We start from the raw sequence: 15,298 nt of genomic DNA, 5'->3' as shown, positions 1-15,298 counted from the left end.
CTGTACTTGCTCTCTGGTTGAAATGACAGCAGAATGGGAGTCTTTGGCTGGAACGGGCTGCAGAACTTGATATGGCAAAGTCCTTGTAATTGGGTTGTTAGACATGGGCCTTGAGGGACCTTTGCTTTGTCTTTTTGGCTGACGTGTCTGGACCATGTTACACCATCTACCAAATCCCAGGGTGTTTTCAGCTGGTAAAATGAAAGACTGGAAGCATTGGAATGGCTTCCGTGGGCATCCTTGGGCCGTTCTGCAGCACCCAGCAGCTTCTGCTCTCACATGTCCAGCACCGCCTGCCTTCCCCGCCAGGCTAGCCCGCAGGGCCGCCTCATGGGCCAGTGACCTGAGCGACACATACGGTTGCCCAGGACCTGCTCTTGGAAGGGTCCTGCACTTGATTCAATGCTCTGCTGTGGCTGTCTTGAAATTCTCAATGTTTGAGCAGGGAGGCCTGCATTTGCATTTTGACCAGGATGCAGCGGGACCTGCCAGCATGCTTCAGCTCCTCTTACCCACAGCCACATACAACATGTTGTGCAAATGTCAGCAGTTATCTAGGACCCTCTCTGTCGGGTCCTGGCCTGGCTGTTGCCTCTTGCTCTGCTGCAGGCTCTAATGGGCTCCAACCCTGGCCTTTCCCATCTGGTTCCCTTGGACTTGATGTTCAACTACATATTGGGGAGTGTGTCTGTGTGTGTGTGTGTGTGTGTGTGTGTGTGTGTGTGTGTGAACACAGCATCATTTCACTCATACCAAGAGTATTCATTCCATTGTGAAGAAGTAGCCTCAGACATTGCCGCATTCCTGACATTTGCACTCTAATGTCAACTTCAGCTCTGTGCTCTGGGTTAAGTAACAGCATCTCCAAACTCTGTGGTGTCGTATCTAAACCCAAACCCTTGGTCAGCCCTGTTTTACACAGCAGTGTTCATTAACCTAGTGGCTGTCGTCAGAATCACTTGGAGAGTTTTTTATTTTGTATTTTTTCCTCCTTTTTTCTCAGGTGTATTCTGTGGTAGCACCTCAGACCACTGAACCAGAGGCTCTGGGAGAGGACCCTGGAACCTGGATATTTCAAAAGCTCCCCAGGCTGAACCAAATTTGGGAACCACTGCCCTAACAGCAAGCTACGCTCTCCCAGCCGTAAACCTCATATAACCCTGCATTAGGTGTGAGTATTCTGATTTTAGAGCCGGAATAGCAAGGCCCTGGGACACTGTGTGGGTTGGCTCCTTCCTCGGGCTGTGAGAAAGAATCAGTTCCCTGTCTCTCGCCTCGCGTCGGTGGTTTGCTGGCAGTCTTTGTTGTTCCTTGGCTTGTAGAAACATTGTCCTGCTCTTTGCCTCTGTCTTCACGTGGTGTTCTCCCTGGATGCAGGTCCGCGTCCATATTTCCCCTTTTTATAAAAACTCCTCATACTGGATTAGGGACCAACCTGTGACTTCACTTAACTTGATTGCCTCTGTACATAAGGGCACTTTCTGAGACGCTGGGAGTTAGGACATACACGTAATCTTTGGGGGGAGGGGCACAATTCAACCCATAATAGCCAAGGACTAGTTTCATGACGTGGAGCAGGTAACTAATACTCACAGAATCTCAGTTTCTTCTTCTGTGAAATTGGGATTTAAAAAAAAAAAAAAACTACTACACAGGCTTTTTTCTTAATAATTATTATCAGATTAGATAAGGCACTTCATTTTTTCGAAGCAAGGTACAGAACAGTGTGGTTAGTTGCTATAATCTGTGTTAAAAGAGGTGGGGCCACTCCATCAGCTGTGTGTGTGTGACTGTGTGTGTGTGTGTGAGTGTGTGTGTGTGAGAGTGTGTGTGTGTGTGTGTGTGTGTGTGCGCGCACATACTATACACTGGGATTGTCTAATCATCAGACCATCAGTGACTAATACAGACTTTAACAGAAACCACATATCACACAAACATGATGACTGCAAATTTTCACTCAAATGCAAGGGTTTATTTTATCATCACTGAAATCAAGAACTAGGCATCTTTGGTGCCACTCCATTGACTTTATCATTTTGTTCACAGTTAGCTGCATGTTCCCCTAACTTCCTGACCAGACCCATTAAAAGCACGGATCCTCCTCCACAGAGAGATGGGACAGGTTGGTCCAGGCAGGACTGAGGGGATCTGCTTTTTTTTTAAATTAAAGTTTATTGGGGTGACAATTGTTAGTAAAGTTACATAGATTTCAGGTGTACAATTCTGTATTACATCATCTATAAATCCCATTGTGTGTTGAGGGGTCTGCATTTTACCAGCGCCTTGTTGGACAAGCCTGGGAACACAGGCATGGTGAGCAGTGCCGTGAGGCAGGCATTGCCGCGTGGCGGGCATTGCCGCATGGTGGGCAGTGCCGTGAGGCGGGCATTGCCACTCTCATCACGCAGATCTGATTTTTCACTTTGGCTTCCCCTGCTGCTGCCTGGCCAGGTTTAAGTCACTGAACCTGGGGGGGCCTCAGTTTCCTGAACTTTAACCTTGTACCTGACTTTGAGGTGTGATCCCAAAGGCCTCTCCAGCTCTCAAATGCCATCCCTTTGCTCGTGGGTTCAGACTCGTCTCCATTACAATATGCTCTGTGAAGTACCTCTGGTCTCCTCGTCCACGTCTTCCCACCAGCTGGAGAGGTGAGTGTTTTATGCGTTCCATGCCCAGTAGGTGTCCAGCCAAGCTGATTTGCTGATGAAACAGGTAAAAATGTGGAGAACTGCTGACCAGGGAGCCAGCACAGGGCAGAAGAGCTCAGTGCAGTCTCTCCCCCAAAGCAGGGAGAGACCACCTCAGACTGCCCACTAGGGAAGCTTGTGGGGGGACCAGTGACTGCGTTTGGCTCACCTTTCAACATAGCCACTTTGTGAATCAGTGTTAGGGAAAATGGCTGGTTAGTTAAATGCCCTTGGTAGGCTCAGTGTTTTACCAGGAGCAAATTGTTTTATTGATTTTGTTTTATTTTATTGGATGAAAGAGAGAGAGAGAGAGACCCTCCTGGTGGGAATGCAAAATGGTGTGGTTGCTTTGAAAACAGTTGTGCGGTTTCTCACAATGCTAAACATAGTGTTACCATATGACCCAGAAATTCTACTCTTAAGCATGTACCTTAGAGAAATGAAAGTATGTCTACCCAGAAACTTGTGCGCAAGTGTTTACAGCAGCATTAGTCATGATAACCCAAAGGTGGAAACAACCCAGATGCCCCATCAATGGATAAATGGATACAGAAGTTGGGATGTGTCCATGCAGTGGAATATTATCCAGTCATAAAAAGGAATGAGGTACTGTTACATGCTATAACTTGGATGAACCTCAAAACTATAATGTTAAGTGGAAGTTACCAGACACAAGAGGTCATATATGATACTTTTATATGAAATGTCCAGAATAGGCAAATCTTTAAAGACAGAAGGCAGATTAGTGGTTGTGGCCATGGTCTTGGCAGAAGGGAGAATGGGAGTGACATCTGATGCCTACAGGTTGTTCTTCTTTGGTGATGAAAAGTTTTGAAACTAGAGAAAGGCAGTTGTTGTACAGCATTGTGAATGCACTAAATGCCACTGAGTCATACACTTCAAATGGTTAATTGTGTGCTATATGAATTTCACATCAATAAAAATAGAGAAAAAGGTAAGGGAAGGTGTAGCAGAGGGGTGGGAGGAAGAATGGAAAAGAGAGATGGGAGGCGATGTTATGATGGCTGACGTGAATTTTCTTAGCTTGAAGGACAACGTGACTATGTGTCACTGAAGCAGAATAGAGAATCACTCTGATTACAGTGACCACAGATCTCCTCTGAGGAGGCGGAACTCCATCGCTTCCTTTGACCAGGAGCCGTCTTCCATGCCACAAGTCACAAGGTGTGGTAGCCAATGCTGAGTCTTGGGTTGACGGGCTGAGGCCTCTCCAGCCAGGGTTGTCTCAGTCAAGCGGACTCTGCTCTGAGGCTGAACCACTCAAAGTTCTTTCAGCCCTGGGGTCTGGTCAACCACCTCGGGGCTCAGTGGCAGGTGGGGCCTCCAGGGGAGTGGGAGCCCTTGTGGGCTGCAGGGTTACTAGCTCATAGGTTGGGGGCACCTTCTTGTCAGCTCTTAACTGTGTAGATGATGTTTTTCTGAGTGCTTGGCAGGGTAAAGACTTGGATTTTAAAACAACAAACCTGGTGGGGATTTAGGCTAGACAAGAGAGAAGACGAGTTGGCTGTCAGTCTAGAGAAGCATTTGGAAAGTTTCAGCACAAATTTTTTGCTGCTGGGCTTTGCAGCCCTTGTGTCAGGTCCCTTTCAGACGGGTCTGGATGAAGGTCTCAGGCAGGACCGACCATGTAACAAAGCCCATTCAGGATGAGAATGGAGGTCTGCAGAGCTTATTAACTCGAGTCAGACCCATGTGGCTCTCGGAATGACTGATCTTGGCTGCTTGCCTGGACTTCCACCCCGGGGCCACCCTGCCGATATCACCCCTAACCTGACTGCTCCCCAGATCTCTGACTAAATCTATGTCCCACTCTGAGCACTCAGCACTAACGCTGACTATTCCGAGACTCAGGGTCCAGATTGGCAGTGGCTGCAGAATCTCAGCTGAGAAGTTCTATGGAAAGAGGCTGTGTGACTCCTAACACAGGCCTTGCCACAGTCAGAGGAGGGTCTGCCAGGCTGCCCGAAGTGCAGAGGCCCCCAGAGCCCCGGGGAGCAGAAGCTTCACTTGGGCCTGGGCACTTGGCCGCACCCGGGCAGACCCAGGACTCGGCCGTGACGGCCAGGCAGCTCCCTCCAAGTTCAAGTGCTTTGGGGTTTAAGATGGACACTCAGTAGATGACTCCTTAGCCTTACAGCCGCCTGTGGGTCCTGCTGGAGTCGCCTCCTCAATGGGAGAGCAGGGGTGGTCCTTGAAGGGACGTATCTGTAGGGTCCTCACTGCCGGAGCCTGTTCACATGCAAAGCTCACAGTTCCTTTACCATCCTGTTATTATTTTCTTCTTACATGAAGTCATTTTGACTAATGACTTCATTGTTCTCCATCCTAAGATGTTCAGTAAAGCAGTCTTTTATTCAAATAATTTAAATTAAAAATTTCATTTTTATTTAAACATTTTAATTTTACTTAAAATTAAATGAAAGCTGAATAGTAGTTACTTTTTAAAAGATGCAGCATAGTTTTGAGACCGGAATCCTGACCCCTTTTCCCCCTGGAGATGGTAATCCTGCCTGAATACCATCCACGGCTCTGATGAAGGGATCTGTGCCAGACCATGTCTCCAGGGCTGAGCTCATGGCCTGCTGTCACATGGTGTGGCCACTCATGCTTCTTAATCAGAGCATCAAATGATTTAGTCAGCACAGGCCTGCTTTTATTTTTACAAAGCGTCTTTCCAGCAAGGCCTCCTCTGAGCGTCTGGGCCTTTCCTTGGCTCCATTCCAACAACCTGACTAATTTCCTGTGCTGTGGGCCTTTGGGCCAAGACTTCTCACGTGAGCCACCCCATTAGAGCCTGAACCTATTGCTGAATGTTCATTGGAGGGAGGGCCGTTCCACAGGTAGCTTGGGTGCTGTGACAAAAGAGCCCTGGAATCGAGACTGAAATCTGGGCTCGAATTCTGGCTTTGCCCGTTTGTAGCTTTGTGACTTTGTACAATTTAGTTAATGTCTCTGGGCTCCCATTTCTACATCTATAAAACAGGACTTACAAACAGGATTCAAAGAGAGAAACAAGCTCAGTCCCCAGAGTGGGACAGAGATGCGTTCAAACCCCACCTCTGGGGCTTGCTCACTGGGGACGCTGACAGTCCCCTGATTTCCCAGGCTCAGCTGTCAGCCTCCGTGAATGGGAGAGGCTCTATCTGCCTCTGAGTGCTTGTGGGAACTAGAGAGTGTATGTACCAAGAAATGTTTTTGTTCACTATAAAATTAAGATAAAACACACCATATATTTCCTCTGTGGACTTTTGAAATGATCACTGTAAATTATTTTGAAAAGACACTGTAAATTATAAAGAGATATAAGATGTCATGATCATTATGGGAACCTATTTTTTTCTCTCAGACCTTTCAAACTTTGAAAAAGTTGGAAAGAAAGTACAATAAACATCTGAACATCCATTTTCTAGGTTCACCAATTACTAACATTGCTCTCTCTCTCTCTAGGTCTATCTCTACCTCGATCTCTATTTATCTACTTATGGTCTACCTAGAATTTGTTGAACCATTTGAAAGTAAGTTGCAAACATCATACTCTATGCCTAAGGACCTTAGCATATTCGTGTCTCCTAAGAATAATGCCATTCTTCTATATAACTAAGTACTGTTATTACCAAGGACTGTAACATATGTACAATAATATTGTCTAACATACAGTCCCTACTTAAACTCCCCCAGTTATCCCCATAGTCTCTCTAGTAGCCATTTTATTTGTTCCCATACAGGATCGCACATTTCATTTGGTTGTTATGTCTCTTTAGTTCTCTTCAATCTAGAACTGTGCCACCCAATATGGAAGCCTTTGCCATATGAGGCTATTAAGCACTTGAACTGCGGTCGGTCCAGACTGATTGTACTAAAGACTTGGCACACACACAAAGAAGGTAATTATCTCATTTGTAATTCTGTATATCAATTGCATGTTGAAATGATAATATACAGAATATATTGAGCTAATCCAGCAATGTATTATTAAAGTTAATTTTACCTGTCTCTCTACTTTTTAACGTGGCCGTTTAAAAATTTTTAATTACATATGGGGCTTGCATTGTATTTCCATTGGACAGAGCTGTTCTAGAATATTCTCTCCTGTCTTTTTTTGTTTCCTTTTGTGACATGGACCTTTTTAAAGAATTCGAGCCAATTGTCTGTAGACTGCCCTACAACCTGACTTTGTCTGTTTTCTTTTGACTCGATTCCAGTTCAATCTTTCAGACAAGAGCACAACCTTAGTGGTGGTGGTACTTCACAGGGCATCATGTCACTTGTGGTGTCAGGTCTGTCTCATTGGTGGGATGTCAAAGTCTGATGACTTGGCTACTGTGACATCTGCCAGATGCCTCCACTGTCAGTGCTCCTTCCCCAGTGAAATCAATCAGGAACCTCAGGGGTGTTCCCCTGAGACCCTGCAAACATCCTGCTTCTACAACCTTTGACCCAATGGCTTTAGCATCTAGTGATGCTCTTTACGTCTATTAATTATACATCAGTGGTTGCGAAAACCACAGGCGTCTTAACTTCTCATTGAACTCAATGGCTTGACTAATTTTCTGTTAGTGTCTTTTATGCTAAGACAGAATGAACAATGCACTGCTGTCTACATCTCATCATATTCCTGGCTGTATCACATTCCATTCTATAGAATCGGAAATGCAAAATAGCTTATGTAATTTTTATTGATGATTATTTAGTTCATTTCTATTTTTTTGTAATTAAAAATATTGATTCGCTGAACAAGCTTTTACACGATCTGTTCAGCCATTTCCTTCTTTGAGTTTCCTTCTTAGAGCTCCTTCTTTGAGTCATATTCCTAGAAGTGATATTGCTGAGTATGTTTAGTTAAATTTGGACACATGTAGTCAGATTGCCCTCCAGAACTACCATCCAGGATGGTAAACCATCCAGGATGCTTTCAGCTGCAAAAGAACAATAACCCCAGGACAAATGGGCTTAAATAATAAAGACATTTATCATAACTCCAGGTGAAAGGTACAATACACTATTTTTATTGGATTTCATTTTTTAGAAAGACACTGGTTGTGACCTACCTAACAGACTGAATGTTACAGTCTGAAAAGCACTGGCTTAAAATACTTGAATTCCATTCAGGAGCTGGAGAGAGGTGGTGACCTGAACAAATTCTGACTTCTGTTATGAGAGGAGGAAGGATGTCTTCACCTTTTCTACATGGTGCAACTGAGAACAACCTTCTCCAAGCCCTCCTCAACCTCAGCTTCCTACTCTTTGCCAATCTAATAAGTGAATAAACTATCACTCTGTTTAAATTTCATCTGTTTAATGGTGAGATTTCATGGGCAAGCAATATTGTATAGTGCAGGCTCTGTGAGAGACCTGCCTGGGTTCATAGTCTGGAACCAGCACTTATTAGCTGTGTGACTTTGAGCAAGTTACTTAACCTCTCTGTGCCGCTGGCTCCTCATGTCTAACTTGGAGATAATATCTACCTCATAGATTTCTTCTGAGAATTAAAAGAGAGAAATTGTACGAAGTGCTTAGCACAGTATGTGCATTCCAAAAAGCATGTGCTTTTTCATTGGCAGATGTCCGTTGCTCTATTGGGATGAAACCTGAGTTTGAACTCACCACACCTGGGCAAAGAAGTCAGGAGGCACTTGATTCTGCTGGTACAACTGCGTCCTGGTTCCCTAGTCCCTACCTAGCTGCGGGACATGGAGCGCTCAGGGAGGGGCTCCTGCTGGGCAGTGTAGACAAAGACTGGGCGCCCTGTGACACCAGGAAAGAAGATGACAAGGATGTCTTCCAGCTGCTTCATTAAGGAAAAGGAGGTAAACAAACACTAAAATGCAAACGCACTCTGGACGATGCGTTTTCCATCCTGTTCCCACAGCCCCTTGCGCTCTGCTTGTCAGGTTCAGGGCAGCCTTCAGCAAGTCCTTGTGTGTCTGCCGCCAGGGCCCCTATTAGTCGGAGCTCTTCGAGCCTCAGCCCATGTCTTTCCCCTTTGGACCTGTCCCAGCACCTTGCCTGACCCACTCTGAGTGCTGAGTAGATGGTAAATGTGTTACCGAAGACGAGGGTTCTTGTATCATTGCAGGAAGGCATTCCAGGATGTACAAATAAGCCACGCGAACAAGGGCGAGCAAGCAGTGGATTTATTAAAAGGAAATAGTACACTCCCAAAATGTTGGGAGTGGGCAGGCCAGGAGAAGGGCAACTGCTCAGAAGCACAGAGGCTTAGGATTTTATTCAAATGAGGGCGCAAAATAGTCAAGATTTAGGGGTGGTGTTGGCAGGCATTCCCTGCTGACTACTCCTTCCCATGGGGAGGTAGGATTCCCTTGTTTTAACTTGGCTCTTGTCAGAACTGTCATGGCAACACAGGGGGTGGAGACTTTTCCCCGCCTGCGATGCTAATGGTGTTATAATCTATTACAATGAGCTGTATCTGCACCTTGTCTTAAGAATGAGCTCATCTCCTCCTTCCTTTGTTTTCCGCACTTCCTCCTTCCCTCCCTCCCGTGGCCCTGTGCCCTGTTCTGTCTGCTGTAACAGATGATTGGCTAAATTCGTAAATGTAATTTGTGACTATGGGGAGGAAGATGCTAGAGTCGTGGGGGTGTCATTTTGCCTTTGATTTCAGTCTTCCCTCTGGGATCCATAGTGGTTTGTGTACAAATCCCATGGTCAGTGTCTCCTACGTTGAGGAGGGGAGCCCAAGAATTTAGGGAAAATAGGAAGTGGCAGAAGGATTAGAGGAGGAAAAATAAGTGTGAGTGTTCTTGGCAAAGAACGGATGCTGAAGAGGGAGAGTCTGTGAGACGGTGCTGAGCAAACTGTACAGGGACCTGCAAAATCGGCCCAGGGTGGACGAGGGCCGCTGCTGCCTCATTCCGCTCGGGCTAAGAGCTTTGCCGTTGCTATCCTGTGAATGTGTGCAGGCCGATTTCAACTGAAGTTAATAAAAAAAAAAAAGGGTGGCTTGTCCCTAACTGAAAAGTGGAGAAACCACAAGAGCAGGTAAATCCTAGAAGAAGTAAAATATTAGGTTGGCATCACTCAGCCAGACTGTCGTAACTGACACCATCAGCGGGGCGACAGGTGAACACAATGGTTTAAAATTGTGGCTGGAAGGGTGATAACAATCAGAGCTCACACTTACAGGGGTGTTTGTCCCTCCCTGTGACTTCATTTCCCTGTGTGACTGCGTCCCAGTAGAACACCAGAAATCCGTGAGTAAAAAAACAGTTTCTTTCTGAAACATTTACCATGCTAAGCACTTTACATGAATTGTCTCTTTTAATCCTCACAACACATCCGTAAGGTATGAGGTTGGTGCAAAAGTAATTGCAGTTTAAAAGGGTAAAAGTAATTGCAAAAGCCGCAATTACTTTTGCACCAACCTAATAGATCTCTTTAGCTTCATTTTAGATGTGAGGAGCCAGGGTCTCCTTAACAGAGAGGTTAAGTAACTTGCTCAAAGTTACCCAGCAGCTACGTGGTGCTTCCAGACTATGAACCCAGGCAGGTCTCTCACAGAGCCTGCGCTGTACGGTATTGCTTGTATATGAAACTTCACCGGTATACAGACGGAATAAAAATGCAGCTGCTTTCTGAGATGTAAGTGCACTCTATAGTGTTAACTCACGTTGAGAGATGTCCCCAGATTGGTGACAGCTGTCATTGCAAGATAATGGTGACGCTGACATTTCCAGTGACCTTAAAAAGTGTTTGAGGTTTTGGGAGCCGTGTCTTTCATCTTCATTGTGGAAATAGTCAAACTAAGTCATCTCCACTCTGTGACTAACACTCTTTTCTGTCCCTGGAATGACTAAGCCATCAAGATAGATCGGTTTCTAAGGACATATGCTGCATAGGACCAACTTCTATTCAACCAGCCTTGGACTCTGGGCCTGGGGGGCAGATTATATCTCTTCTTTCAAAACTGGGCTAAAGGGGGCAGCATCTATTAACACTATAGTGAGTGCCCTCCCCCCCAGGATGCCTGACCCTCCCGCTCACTGTCTTCTCTTCCCTAGTGACTCTGCTTCAGCCTTGTAGTGGAGAGCACCCCGTGACCTTGTCCCCCTGAGGAGGGGGTGTTGGGTAAGGCCAGGCCTCGTGTGTCTTCAGGCCCTCCCAGGCGTCATGCCTCCACCTTGGGTGGTTTTATTCATTCAGGGTCACAGAAACAGACGACACTAAATTTCAACAGCAAACCAAAAGAAAAAGCAAGGACCCACCATTCAGTGCACAGATGCCTTTATTTTCAAGCAGACCCCAGCTGAGGTCCTTTCTGACTGTGACATCCTATAATTAGGATCCTAGTTAATATTATCTAGACAACGGCACGTAAATCAGGTGATGACTTCCTTTGTTACTTATAAACTGTGAGGGTCAGAGGTACAGAACCAAGTTCAATTAAGTGTCTTGAAATTGAAATTGTTTCAGTTGTTGAAACAGAGTTACTGGACTTTTTTGAGTTCTAGTTAGTGATATACTTCGCCTCTTTCCAACTAAAATCCTCGCCTTTTTCTCAGCTTCTGAGAATAAAGAAAATCTGATAAGACCATTCCCCTGCTTAAATCGTGTCAGTGGCTACCCCTGACCCCCAGGATAAAATCCAACCCTTTTATCAAGGTCAAGAAAGTTCATAATCCATCCCCTGCTTGCTTCTTCAGCCTCGTCTCTCACTGGCCCTCCCTTCCGCCCCCAGCGAGGCCTGAGACCTACTGCACCAGTGCCCCAAGGTCTCTCTGTCTCCTGGTGGGCCCATGGCACACTCTCATCCTGAAACACCCCCTCCTCACCCTTACCTTTCCACCCTCACTTGGCCAAGTGATTCCTCATGCTTCTGTCTCACTGAGACGTCATTTCCTCCTAGCAGCTTTCCCCCTGTCTGCCACCCCCACCCCTGCGTGTGTGGGTGCCATTCTGCATGCTCCCACAGCACAGCACAGCACAGCACAGCGGTTTTCATGCTGTGATAAAAGCCCATAGATTTACCCTTCTCCCTCTCTGACCATAACAAATTCTTGAGAGCAAAGATTGTGTCACCCTCATGCTATGTTCCCAACACCCAGCCATAGTGTCTGACACTTAGATGCTTGATAAATATTTCTGATTGAATGTTATTCGTGCCCATATGATTTTTGATATTTTTGCTATTTAGAATAGTTTCCATTCTTTTTTTATACTCTCTGCCACTGGCTGAGAACAACTGAGTGACTCACATTTCCCCACCCCAGGCTGACGACACCTCCTCGTGCAGTGCTCTCCCCCCTTCACACTGGCTGTACCCAGCCCCAACCTTGCTCTGTAGGAACTTGAACGTTACACTGAGGACATGGCTTTTATTCAAGAGAAGGGGTGAGTCAGTGGAAGTTTGTTAGGACCAGGGAAACGTGCAATTACTGCTCTGTGCCAGGATAAGCATGTCTACAAGATACAGGATGAATTGGCAGCAAGAAAAACTTGAGTAAGGGAGATTGATTAGGGAAACTTGACAATAATCAAAGTAAATTAGGCTACTGGGGAGGAAGAGCCAGATTTTAATGGAGAGGCAGGATGTGGCAGTTCTTTCGCTAACGGGACAAAGGAGAGAAAGGCTCAAAGTTGACTCCCAACTCTTGGGTCTAGAAAGTGGGAAGGCAGGGATTACCTCTAATGGAAGTAGGAATCATGAAAGGGGTCATGTGATGTTTTGTGTTTTGTTTTGGTTTTTAGGGAGGAGGGGTAGACATTGAATCTGCTAACAGAGTATATAAGTTTAAAAGCTCAGTTACTCAAATAAGAAAACAGATAACATGCCTTATGTGATTGTTATGTGCCAATCACTTTACAAAAGTCACTTCTTTAATACTTGCTATGAGGTAGGTTCTATGATTCTCCCCATTTTATAGATAAAGAAACTGAGGCTTAAGTCAGTTGTCCACATTCACACAGCTGTTCCGAGGGGCAGAGATGGGATTGGGCCTGGGCTCTGTGACCCCAGCACCTTCAGTCTGTGGAAACTGAGGCTGGCGAGAGGGCTCAGCACTCTCTGTAGAGTCCAGAGCGGTCCACGTCAGGGTTTTGCTCCAACACTGTTGGACGAGGTGACCGAGGAAGGCGTTGTGAAGAGGAGAGAGTTGGGAACTCAGTATGAACATGGAAGGCTAAGGGTAAGCAGGCAAGGGCAGAAGAGAAGCCAGAGGCGAGACTCAGCAGGAGCAGCCAGGAAGGGGAGGGGACGGAGTAGCGCATCACAGAATAAAGTGGAAACACCTTTGAGAAGAGAATGCTCATAATGTCGAGTGCCATACAGAGAGGCCAAGAAAGGGAAGTACTTTAAGACCATGCGACTATTTGCTATTTGCCCATCGGTCGGGTTAATAATCAATGTTTCCTGAGTGTCCACGGCATCTGCAGTGCAGAAAGCAGAGAAATGTCGAGGACGCATTTTGGGTAACAACAGCAGCGTTCACAGAATAGCACCTGGGGCCAGCACAGAAAGGTGGAGGGGAATTGGTGCTGTGGCTTCCATGCTTTGAAGATGCAAAGCTGTGACAGGCCAGGTGTTCTCATTAAGGTTGCCTGGAACCCAAAGGGTATCACTCCAGCATAGCTAGAGTCTCAGAATCACTCCAGGTTACCAAATTGACATTTAATTTGAACACATAATCTGAGACAGCCTTGACCTGGCATGCTGAGGCCCCTAAGATCATTTGCCAAAGATCCAGATTGCATTTCCCGCTCCCCTTTCAGGCGCTGGCACCAGAGATCATGGAGTATGGCCATTTCCGAAATTAACTAGAATTATGTTTCATCTTGAACCATTCAAATTACACTTTATGCGCAATGACAGAATTTACAAACTAAGATCATTCTTTTCAATTTTGCCTGTTGCTGATTAATCTTCCAGCTTGATCTGCAGACTGTCTGAAACTCAGGGACCTTAACATGATCTCTGCTAATGCTGGCCCCTCTGGAAGAAGAGAGGGTTCTTTCCTTTTCCGTGGTTAAATAATAAATGAGTTGGCCTCCCAGTTGCTAAGACTGAGCTCCCATTAGGCGTTTAATGGCTTCGGACTGTGTGCTGCGTGGGGGAGGCACAGAACACACTGGCAGTCTTGAGAAATTGTGAGATGTTAACACTGCAAGACCATCAAAGCCATCAAGCTTAAGGCCTGTTCTGCAGAGGAGCAACATGAGGCCCAGAAAAGTGAAAGGGTTTGCTCAAAAGAGCTAGTGAGTTCCGGGACTAGGACTAGAGCCAGAGTTTCTTAACTAAATCCAGTTCTCCTTCCCCTGCACTATTCCAATAACTGTGCATCGATCCATGGCTTTTGACCTCTGTCTAGCATCCCAGCATTTTAGCATCTATCACTACTTTCCGTCTCCATAAGTACACACTGTGCCTTAGGCAAGAGAGGAGGGAAGGAGACTGGCAGACAAGCTCTTTAGAACATACCAAGCAAATAGCAAGGAGTTTTGTACACAGTAACGTAAGCTTTGGAAAAAGGCCACCTGGGCTTTGGAATATTGTCTTGGGTTTATGTTCCTGTTTTACTGAAATATAATTGATATCACTCTTGGTTTTAATCCTTGCTTCATCTTATCTGACTTGTGACATTGGGCGAGTTATTATTTAAAATCTGTATTCGTTTCCTATTGCTGCTATAACAAATTACCACAAACCTAGTGGCTTAAAACAACACAAATTTATTCTATTACAGTTTTAATAAGTCAAAATGAGTCTTACAGATTAAAACCAAGTGTGGGCAGGGTGGGTTCCTTCAGGAGGCTCTAAAGGAGAACCCATTTCCTTTCCTTTTCCAGCTTCTAGAGGCTACCTGGGTTCCTTGGCTTGTGACCCCTTCTTCTCATCACCCCAACCTCTTGCTTCTATCATCACATCTCCTATTACTGATTTTTACCTTCTTGCTTCCCTCATACAAGGGATTACATGTGATTGCATTGGGCCCACCCAGACAGCCCAAGATAATTGCCTATCTCAAGATGTTTAACTTAACCACACCAACAAAGTCCCCTTTGACAAAGAAGGTAATAGTCACAGGTTCTGGGATAAGGAAGTGGGCATCTTTGGAGCCAGTGTTCTGTCTTCCACAAACTCTATGAGGCTCAGAGATAATTCTGGAGACAATAATTTGCATGGCATAGTGCTTGGACTTTACTTCCTATAATAAGACTTCCGTGGCCACCAAAAACTGGGGTGGGGTCTCCTTCTACATGCGCCCATAGCCATCTGGACTTATCTCTTTGCCCTTATAATATTGTAGCATAATTACTTGCTCATTATTATACCTTCCGTACTAGACTATACAACTCTGGAGAGCAGGACCTGTGCCCGATTTATTTTTTGCATCTCCTGCCCCCATCGCGGTGTCTGGCATGGTAGTTGCTCGCTAAATATTTGTGGTCGTGAGGATTGAATGAGACCATACAAAATGGCCAGTGGTAGCTGGCTCACACAGGTGTACAGTAGATGATGGATGCTTTTGCTAACTCCCATTATACCTAAGAAAGTGGGAGAACTTCTATGGCTGACAAGTAAAATTTCTCCATCTCTAACGGGAAAAGGCAAAGTTACATATTTTCTAGCTTAG

The 15,298-nt window shown here is 45.6% G+C and overlaps 1 long non-coding RNA gene across 6 annotated transcripts in view; it reads left to right on the top strand.

The window, feature by feature from the left end:
- LOC109455420 (uncharacterized) overlaps window positions 1-15,298 on the top strand; it is a 36,376-nt gene that overhangs the window by 17,283 nt on the left and 3,795 nt on the right. For 2 of the 6 annotated variants that reach the window (XR_012490801.1, XR_012490798.1), the window contains 4 exons: window positions 1,004-3,875; window positions 6,159-6,226; window positions 6,473-6,595; window positions 8,273-8,518. This is a non-coding gene — a long non-coding RNA (uncharacterized LOC109455420). The remainder of the gene's footprint in view (window positions 1-1,003; window positions 3,876-6,158; window positions 6,227-6,472; window positions 6,596-8,272; window positions 8,519-15,298) is intronic. The other 4 variants (XR_012490800.1, XR_012490802.1, XR_012490799.1 and 1 more) reach the window with 4 other exon arrangements.

Source organism: Rhinolophus sinicus, linkage group LG12, assembly GCF_036562045.2.
Source record: "Rhinolophus sinicus isolate RSC01 linkage group LG12, ASM3656204v1, whole genome shotgun sequence".
NCBI lineage: Eukaryota > Metazoa > Chordata > Mammalia > Chiroptera > Rhinolophidae > Rhinolophus > Rhinolophus sinicus.
This window is presented reverse-complemented; position numbering and strand designations above follow the sequence as displayed.